Here is a 10,054-nt window from a genome sequence, read left to right as displayed (position 1 = left end):
TAAATTAATAAACATATTATGTTTTGTTTTTCGATAAAATTGTTATTGAAATTGTAATCTTGAATCCAATAAACTAAGGTCCTGAGGCTATTTAATGTAGTTTGAACTTTATGTAGTGACATAAAGGTGGATCAAGTTCAAATATATAGCCAAAATGGTCTATAGTATATGAATAAGGTTGGGCGCCTTATTCTGAGGACACTATGGATGCGGCCCACTTTGTAGTTAGTACAAACGATGTGATCCTGAATCGTTCATATAGAGATATGTGAGTGGGGGCATCCTATGCAATGAGTTTGCATAAGACTGAACCATGAAATAGTCACTTTTAACGTTCTAAATGCCATTTTATGTATAAAACTGACTATATCGTTAATTGATGATCTAAGTAACTTAATCTTAATCCTGAGCTAACTATGAACTCCTGTTTACTCGGAATTATCCTTAATCTGCATAGGTGAGGGCAGCTCATCATCGCTGGCCCAATAAGCATAGTTATATCAAATGGACACAAATATATCTATAGTGAGGGGAATGCAACTACGGGACTATAGTGGAATGACCCGTTAGTTAACGAATATTGATTAGCTCCATCTAAAGAGTTTAGCCAGCTAATCTCGGATCATTGGAGCCCATGATCTATAGGTTCATTAGGTTCCCTTACTAGCTCATATGGAATAAACTTAGAACAGTATGATAGAATGATTCGAATTGTTCGAATTAGGTGAAGAGAGAGAAACCGTCAAGTATATGTGATATAGTAATCGAATTTTTCAGTTTAGAGATACAGCTTTAATATTTAAATATGATTTAAATATCAAGAATATGAATACGTTCATATTCGGAAGCTCGAAAATAATGGAAATGGTCAAAGATGTAAAAAGTCAAAGAGTTGACTTTTGACTTTGAAAAGTCAAACTTTGACCGACCTTATATTCAAATGTGATTTGAATTTTGAGAAAATGAATGCGGATTCATGCTCGGGAGGTCAAAATTAGTCAACACGGAAAAAATCATAAAAAGTCAAAATGTTGACTTTTTGGTCAAAGTTTGACTTTGACAAAATGACTATTTTGCCCTTTGACTATAGTTAGTGGGAAAATCCAAACTTTTGTTGGATAATTCTACTAACAAAATAGTGGGTTAGGTGTTGGTATATAGTGGAGACATTAAACCCACTAAGATAGTGGATTATAGGCGTTAGGTTTTTATGGATTTGTTTCATGCAATTGTTGCATGACTTTTTTCTATAAATTGGGCTTTTAATTATGGATGAAAGACTTTTAGCCATTTTTCCAAAATTGTTTTCTAAATTTGGGCTGGAAAAATCACTACCTTGTGAAAAAAGAAAAACCCAAACCTAACCCAAGATTCATTCTTTTTTTCCATCTCTTTCTCTCTCTCGATTTTCTTCATCCATCAGATCCCACAACCCGGTTCTGAGTCCAGAGGATAGTAGGTCAACTCTAGTAGTGGTCCAGAAGAGTTCAGGTCGAGATTCAACAAGGAAAAGCATTTTTTGGGAGCTACAAAGGTTGTATCCTACCCTTTTAATATACTGTTTTTTCCTCTTTTTTACATGCTAATTTCCTTTAAATTAAAAGCAATTAGAGTATAATTAGATCCTTATTCCACTGCATATGTCTCTGTTCCATCATGTAGTATCAGACATGCTTTAATTACGCTCAATTGCTTTTGGTGGGTGTTTTTTTCCCTTTCTATTCAAAGGTTGAATGAAATATGGACTAAAGTGGATTTATTATGATTTTGGCATTGTTTTTCTTTAAATTTCTTGTGAAAATTTGTAATTTCTCACATGTTTATGAGCCTTAATGTGTGAAAAAGGGTCTGTAAATTTGTTGGAGTCATTAGAGTTGAAATTAGGCTGTAATTTCTTGATTTTGGGAGAGAGGACAGCAGCAAAATTGGAGAAAAATGATCACAAACCCGAATTTGGCCACCAGACCCGAGACAAGCTTCTAGACTCGATTCGCAGTCCGAGATTCGACCTGATTTGAAGTAACCCCACATGCGCTAGTTGTCGACGAAGTGTCTGGCCTATTTCGCGACCCGACCCGATTCCGCCCCCCGCTCCGTCTGACCCGGTTCGAAGCTGCCTCGCACATTCTGTTCGACCCGACCTGCCCCGCATTCCCTTGACTGTGCCAGTAAGCGTTGACCAGCCGATCCAGACGGTCTGGACCGATCCAGTTGAGTCAGTTTGACCGGCTCAACTTGGTTTTTGGTATTTTGGGCCGATTCGAGTGGTTTCTGAGCGGTTCCAGATGGTTCAAAGTGTTTGAAGCTGGTTTCGGGAAGCTGGTTGCTGATTTTTGTAATAAATTAGTTATTTGTTTGTTTTTAATGCCAAAATCAGTCCATTTTAGTGTTGTTTACCTATTATGCATGTGATGTATAATGTTGTATGATTATATGTGCATATAGTATGCCATATAGTTTTAAAACCCCACCATAGGAAAAGCATGTGACATGCATTTGTTATATCTCATAAGTGTTATAAAATATATACTATGCATGCTTAGTTTTAATATAAGTATTATATTCAAGCATGTTTGATTGAAGGAAGCATGTTATAGATGAATGCTCCAGGGTTATAATTGTTATAATTTATTTTATAATTGTTATAAAATAACCTAGACTTCTAAAATCTATAACAAAGATAAGATGCATGCTCATTTAGGGTTAACTATCGATAAATCCCAATTTTAATAGAAAATAGGTCGATATCTTGTAAAACCGAAGTTACAAGAAAACTCAACCGGTAAGATCTTGAAAAAAAGTCAGATAAGATGACTAAGGTTGAAGGTTTTTAAGTTGATGGTTCACGGAACACCTATTACCTGGAGAACGAGCCGGCATTTGAGTTAGGTTAAACCGAATTTATGAGCATGCGTGAGCGATGTGAGGTAATAAAATTTGTTTATCACCTAGAAATCACAGGTTAAAAATCCAGTATAAAAGTTATACTCGGATGAATCACCTAGACTTAGGATATGTTTAGTTAGCCGAAATGTATCGCTAAGTATTGTCTAGTACACTTCAGCTGGAGAGAAGTAATGTACTTTTAGCTCTAGCGTCCCTAAGAATTCACACCGTGAGATTCATGCTTGGCTTTGGGCCGCCCTGGGAACAGACTCCATTCAGAGAGTGCTTGCATGAGTCAATACCAAAGTGAATAGGGGAAGTTGTTCATAGTAAGTGGGAGAAGGAAGTGTGTCAACACATCCTACGGTCTCTTCCATTAGGTCACATTGTGAGATTCCTATAATACGCCTGCATGTGTGCCTTGAAGCGACCTTACCAATCGGAGGGCTGTATTATAGGATTCGGAACTTCGCGAACTCTAGAAATTGATAGGGTCTCTCAGGTCCGTTTAAATTCTTGTCTTTCTAACTTCGGAAGCATAATGATTCCGATCTTTGAGGTCTGACAATGGAGGGTATAACTTACGAGAATTACTAAGTGTTAGTAAGTTCTTGACCAAAGTAGCAATAACTGAGTTACTATAGGAATAAGAGTTATTCTGGTGATAGTATCTAGTCAAGATAGTCTTGGTTCAACGGAGGAATAGTCGATCACCCCTCGGTGAAGGTTATTCTAAACCATTGAAATATCATTGCAAAATATAATAATGAAAGGTACATTATTAGTTTTTTTGCTAAACTTGATTGGATTTAAAAGATTAATGTTTTTTTACTAAAAAGGATATGTTTTTCTTTTCAGCATGACTAGCTCTTTAGATCAACTATTAGCTTCTGAAAAACTTAACGGCGACAACTACTCAACATGGAAAACAAATCTGAATTCAACACTAGTAATAGATGACCTGAGATTTGTCTTAACTGAGGAATGTCCTCAGGCCCCTGCCTCGAAAGAAGCACAAGGTAAATATGATTTACTAGTTGCTGAAACATGTTTAGTGGAGTACGATACCTCAATCTGGATATTGGATTCAGGAGCCACTAATCATATTTGCTTTTCTTTTTAGGAAACTAGTTCCTGGAAAAAGCTTAAAGAAGGCGAGATCACCCTCAAGGTTGGAACAGGAGAGGTTGTCTCGACCGAAGCAGTGGAAGACTTGGAAGTTGTTTTTCAACGATAGATATATCATACTTAAAGATGTTTTGTATGATCCAAAAATGAGATGGAATTTAATATATATCACATGTATATTGGAACAAATGTATAAAATATCTTTTGAAGTTAATGAAGCGTTCATTTTCAGAAAAGGTATTCAAATTTGTTCTGCTATACTTGAAAACAACTTATATAAGTTAAAACCAACTAAAGCAAAATTTTTCTTAAATACTGAGATGTTTAGAACAGACGAAACTCAGAATAAAAGACAAAAAATTTCTTCTAATGTCTATCTATGGCACTTAAGACTTGGCCACATAAATCTCAAAAGGATTGAAAGATTAGTTAAGAATGGATTCCTAAATCAGTTAGAAGACAATTCTTTACTCCATGTGAGTCTTGTCTTGAGGGAAAAATGACTAAGAGATCTTTTACTAGAAAAGGTCTCAGAGCCACAATACCCTTAGAGCTCGTACATTCGGACCTCTGTGGACCGATGAATGTCAAAGCTCGAGGTGGGTATGAATATTTCATCAGTTTTACTGATGATTATTCAAGGTATGGTCATATTTACCTAATGCATCACAAGTCTGATTCTTTTGAAAAGTTCAAGGAATATAAGGCTAAGGTTGAGAACCAGTTAGGTAAAACAATTAAGACACTACGATCAAATCAAAGTGGGGAGTACATGGACTTAAGATTCCAGGACTATATGATAGAACATGGAATCAAATCACAACTCTCTGCACCTAATATGCCTCAACAGAACGGTGTATCTGAAAGAAGAAATAGAACCTTGTTGGACATGGTTCGCTCAATGATGAGCTTTGTTAAGTTACCTGATTCTTTTGGGGACATGCATTAGAGACTGCTGTCTATATTTTGAATAACGTTCCCTCTAAAAGTGTTTCAAAAACACCTTATGAGCTATAGAAAGGGCATAAAGGCAGTTTATGTCACTTTAGGATTTGGGGATGCCCGGCACACGTGTTGGTGCAAAATCCTAAAAAATTGGAATGTCGTTCAAAACTATGCCTATTTGTAGGTTATCCAAAAGAAACAAAAGGTGGTCTATTTTACGATCCTCAAGAGAATAAGGTATTTGTATCGAAAAATGTCACATTCTTAGAGGAAGACCACATAAGAAGTCATCAACCTCGCAGTAGACTAGTATTGAATGAAATTTCCAAAGACGCTACAGATAGAGCTAGTTCATCTACTAAAGTAGTAGATAAAACTAGTACATCTGGTCAGTCACATCCTTCTCAAGAGTTAAGAATGCCTCGACATAGTGGGAGGATTGTTCATCAGCCTGACCGTTACTTGGGTTTTACAGAAACACAAGTCGTCATACCTGATGACGGCATAGAGGATCCATCGACCTATAAACAGGCGATAAAAGATGTGGACTGTGATCAGTGGGTCAAAGCCATGGACCTCGAAATGGAGTCTATGTACTTTAATTCTGTTTGGAAACTTGTAGATCAACCAAATGATGTAAAACCAATTGGTTGCAAGTGGATCTACAAGAGAAAACAAGACCAAGTTGGTAAAGTACAGACTTTTAAGGCTCGACTTATGGCAAAGGGTTATACCCAGAGAGAGGGAGTGGACTATGAAGAAACTTTCTCTCTCGTTGCCATGCTTAAGTAGATTAGAATACTCTTATCCATTGCCACCTTTTATGACTATGAAATTTGGCAGATGGATGTCAAGACAGCCTTTCTAAACGACGATCTTGAGGAGAGTATCTATATGGCTCAACCAGAGGGGTTTATTGCACAAGGTCAAGAACAAAAGGTTTGTAAGCTTCAAAAATCCATTTATGGGTTGAAACAAGCTTCTAGATCTTGGAATATAAGATTTGATACTGCGATCAAATCTTATGGCTTTGAACAGAATGTTGACGAGCCTTGTGTTTACAAGAAGATCGTCAATTCTACTATTATGTTCTTAGTTTTATATGTTGATGATATTCTACTCATTGGGAATGAAGTATGTTACCTAACTGACATCAAGAAATGGCTAACAAGGCAGTTCCAAATGAAAGATTTAGGAAATGCGCAGTATGTTCTCGGGATTCAGATTATTAGAACCACAAGAACAGAACACTAGCCATGTCTCAAGAAACTTATAAAGACAAAATGTTGTCTAGGTATAAGATGCAGAATTCCAAAAGAGGTCTGTTACCTTACAGATATGGAATTCATTTGTCAAAGGATCAATGTCCTAAGACACCTCAAGAGGCTGAGGATATGAGACGCATTCCCTATGCTTCCGCAATAGGGAGCTTGATGTATGCAATGTTATGTACAAGACCTGATATATGCTACGCAGTAGGGATAGTCAGTAGGTATCAGTCCAATCCTGGATATGATCATTAAACTTACGTTAAAAATATCTTCAAGTATCTTAGGATAACGAGGAACTACATGCTCGTGTATGGTACTAAGGATTTGATCCTTACTGGATACACTGACTCTGATTTTCAAACTGATAAAGATGCTAGAAAGTCTACATCTAGATCAATGTTCACTCTTAATGGAGGAGCAGTAGTGTTTAGAAGTGTAAAGCAAAATGGTATTGCGGACTCCACAATGGAAGCTGAATACGTAGCTGCTTGTGAAGCAGCAAAGGAAGCAGTATGGTTGAGGAAATTCTTGACAGATTTGGAGTTCCAAATATGCATCTGCCTATCACCCTATATTGTGATAATAGTGGTGCAGTTGCAAACTCAAGAGAACCAAGAAGCCACAAGTGCGGCAAGCATATTGAGCGCAAATACCATCTGAATCGAGAGATTGTACATCGTGCAGACATTGTAGTGACCCATATATCTTCTGAGCAAAACATTGCTGATCCTTTTACAAAGGCCCTCACGGCTAAAGTGTTTGAAGGTCACTTACAGAGTCTAGGTCTACGAAGTTTGTAAACTAGGACAAGTGGGAGAATTTTTGGGTATATGCCTTAGTTTATTGTATTCATATGTTTATTGTACTCATATATTTCTCACTTAAATTCAACATTGTGATACTCCACTAGGAGTTTTAGTCCAAGTGGGAGTTTGTTGGATTTTATGTCCTAAAACTCGTAGTTTGTAAATTAATAAACATGTTCTATTTTGTTTTTCGATAAAGTTGTTATTGAAATTGTAATCTTGAATCCAATAAACTAAGGTCCTGAGGCTATTTAATGTAGTTTGAACTTTATGTAGTGACATAAATGTGGATCAAGTTCAAATATATAGCCAAAATGATCTATAGTATATGAATGAGGTTTGGTGCCTTATTCTGGGGACACTATGGATGTGGCCCACTTTGTAGTTAGTATAAACGATGTGATCCTGAATCGTTCATATAGAGATATGTGAGTGGGGGCATCCTATGCAATGAGTTTGCATAAGACTGAACCATGAAATAGTCACTTTTTACGTTCTAAATGTCGTTTTATGTATAAAACTGACTATTTCGTTAATTGATGACCTAGGTAACTTAATCTTAATCCTGAGCTAACTATGAATTTCTGTTCACTCGGAATTATCCTTAGATCTACATAGGCAAGGGCAGCTCATCATCGCTGGCCCAATAAGCCTCCTATTTCAGGGGTAAGGTCGGGTGGATAGCTGGGAACATATGGTGCAAGACGGAATTCACTCCTACCCGTTATAGGGATAGTAGATAGGTTGTTCCCTTTAATACTGAATCTAGGTCTTGAACAAGGAGCCCCACCCTCTCCTTGGCCCAAGAGGGATTCGGTTTATAGGTTGAACCTTAAACCAATTGTTCTTTAGAGGATCAGTGGAACTTAAGGAATGAGATGTAGTCTCGGGGGTAAAACGGTTTTTATGACCCAACCGAGATTACGAACAACCTGTGAAGGATTAGCTTACTAATCATGGTTATATCAAATGGACACAAATATATCTATAGTGAGGGGAGTGCAACTACGGGACTATAGTGGAATGACCCGTTAGTTAAAATGTTAATTAGCTTCGTCTAAAGAGTTTAGCCAGCTAATCTCGGATTGTTGGAGCCCATGATCTATAGGTCCATTAGGTTCCCTTACTAGCTCATATGGAATAAACTTAGAACAGTATGATAGATTCAAATTGTTCAAATTAGGTGAAGAGAGAAAAACCGACAAGTATATGTGATATAGTGGTCGGTTTTATAGTTTAGAGATATAGCTTTAATATTTAAATATGATTTAAATATCAAGAATATGAATACTTTCATATTCGAAAGCTCAGAAATAATGGAAATGATCAAAGATGTAAAAAGTCAAAGAGTTGACTTTTGATCCAACAAAAGTTTGGACTAGGTGTTGGCTTTTAGTGGAGACATTAAGCCCACTTAGTAAGTGGATTCTAGGTGTTGGGTTTTTATGAAGTTATTTCATGCAATTTTGCATGGTCCTTTTCTATAAATATGGGCTTGTCATTTTGGATTAAAAAACTTTTGACATTTTGCAAAATTGTTTTCTAAAATTTGGGCTGAAAAAAGGAAAACCCAGAAACCAAAAAGGAAAATCCATTTCTTTTTCCATCTCTTTCTTTCTCTCATTTTCTTCATCCATTGGGTTCCACAATCCGGTTCTGAGTCTAGAGGATAGTAGGTCAACTCTAATGGTGGTTTGGAAGAGTTCAGGTCGAGATTCAATGAGGAAAAGTGGGTTTTGGGAGCTACAAAGGTCGTATCCTATCCTATTAATTTACTGTTTTTCCCTTGATTTGCATGCTAGTTTCCTTTTAATTAAAAGCAATTAGAGTGTAATTAGATCCTAATTCTACTGCTATATCGCTTGTTCAATTACATGCTTTAATTACGCTCAATTGCTTTTGGTGGGTGTTTTTTTCCTTTCTATTCAAGTGTTGAATGAAATATGGACTAAAGTGGATTTATTATGATTTTGGCATTGTTTTTCTTTAAATTTCTTGTGGAAATTTGTAATTGCTCACTTTTTTATGAGCATTAATGTGTGAAAAAGGGTCTGTAAATTTGTTGGAGTCAATAGAGTTGAAATTAGGCTGTAATTGCTTGATTTCGGGAGAGAGGACAGCAGCCAAATTGGAGAAAAATTGCTCACATACCTAGAATTGGCCTCCAGACCCGAGAGAAGCTCCCAGACCCGACCCGCCAGCCCAAATCTGACCCAGTTCGGAGTATCTTACGCGTGCCAGCTGTCGATGAAGCATCCGGCTCGTTTCGCGACTCAACCCAGTTCGTAGCTGCCTCGTGCGTTCGTCCGCTGCTCGCGACCCTCCGTGGATCCGACCCACCACCTGCTCGCGACCCGCGATTTTCGTTCGCCCGACCCGCCCTGCACCACCGCACGTTGACAGCCGGTCTAGATGGTATGGATCAGTCCATTTGACTGGTTCAACTTGGTTTTTGGATTTTTTGGGCCGGTTTGAGTGGTTTCTGAGCGGTTCCAGATGGTTCAAAGTGTTTGAAGCCATTTCTGGAAAGCTGGTTGCTGTTTTATATACTAATTTAGTTATTTGTTTGTTTTTAATGCCAAAATGGGTCCACTTTAGTGTTGTTTACCTATTATGCATGTGATGTATAATCTTGTTGTTGGATTTTATGTCCTAAAACTCATAGCTTGTAAATTAATAAACATATTCTGTTTTGTTTTTCGATAAAGTTATTACTGAAATTGTAATCTTTAATACAATAAACTAAGGTCCCGAGGCTATGTAATGTAGTTTGAACTTTATGTAGTGACATAAATGTGGATCAAGTTCAAATATATAGCCAAAATAGTCTCTAGTATATGAATAAGGTTGGGCGCCTTATTCTGGGGACACTATGGATGCGGCCCACTTTGTAGTTAGTACAAACGATATGATCCTGAATCGTTCATATAGAGATATGTGAGTGGGGGTATCCTATGCAATGAGTTTGCATAAGACTGAACCATGAAATAGTCACTTTTTATGTTCTAAATGTCGTTT

Source organism: Benincasa hispida, chromosome 9, assembly GCF_027475165.1.
Source record: "Benincasa hispida cultivar pf3 chromosome 9, pf3_genome.v1.1, whole genome shotgun sequence".
NCBI classification, from domain to species: Eukaryota; Viridiplantae; Streptophyta; class Magnoliopsida; order Cucurbitales; family Cucurbitaceae; genus Benincasa; species Benincasa hispida.
The sequence above is the reverse complement of the archived record's forward strand: the minus strand, read 5'-3'. Positions refer to the sequence as shown.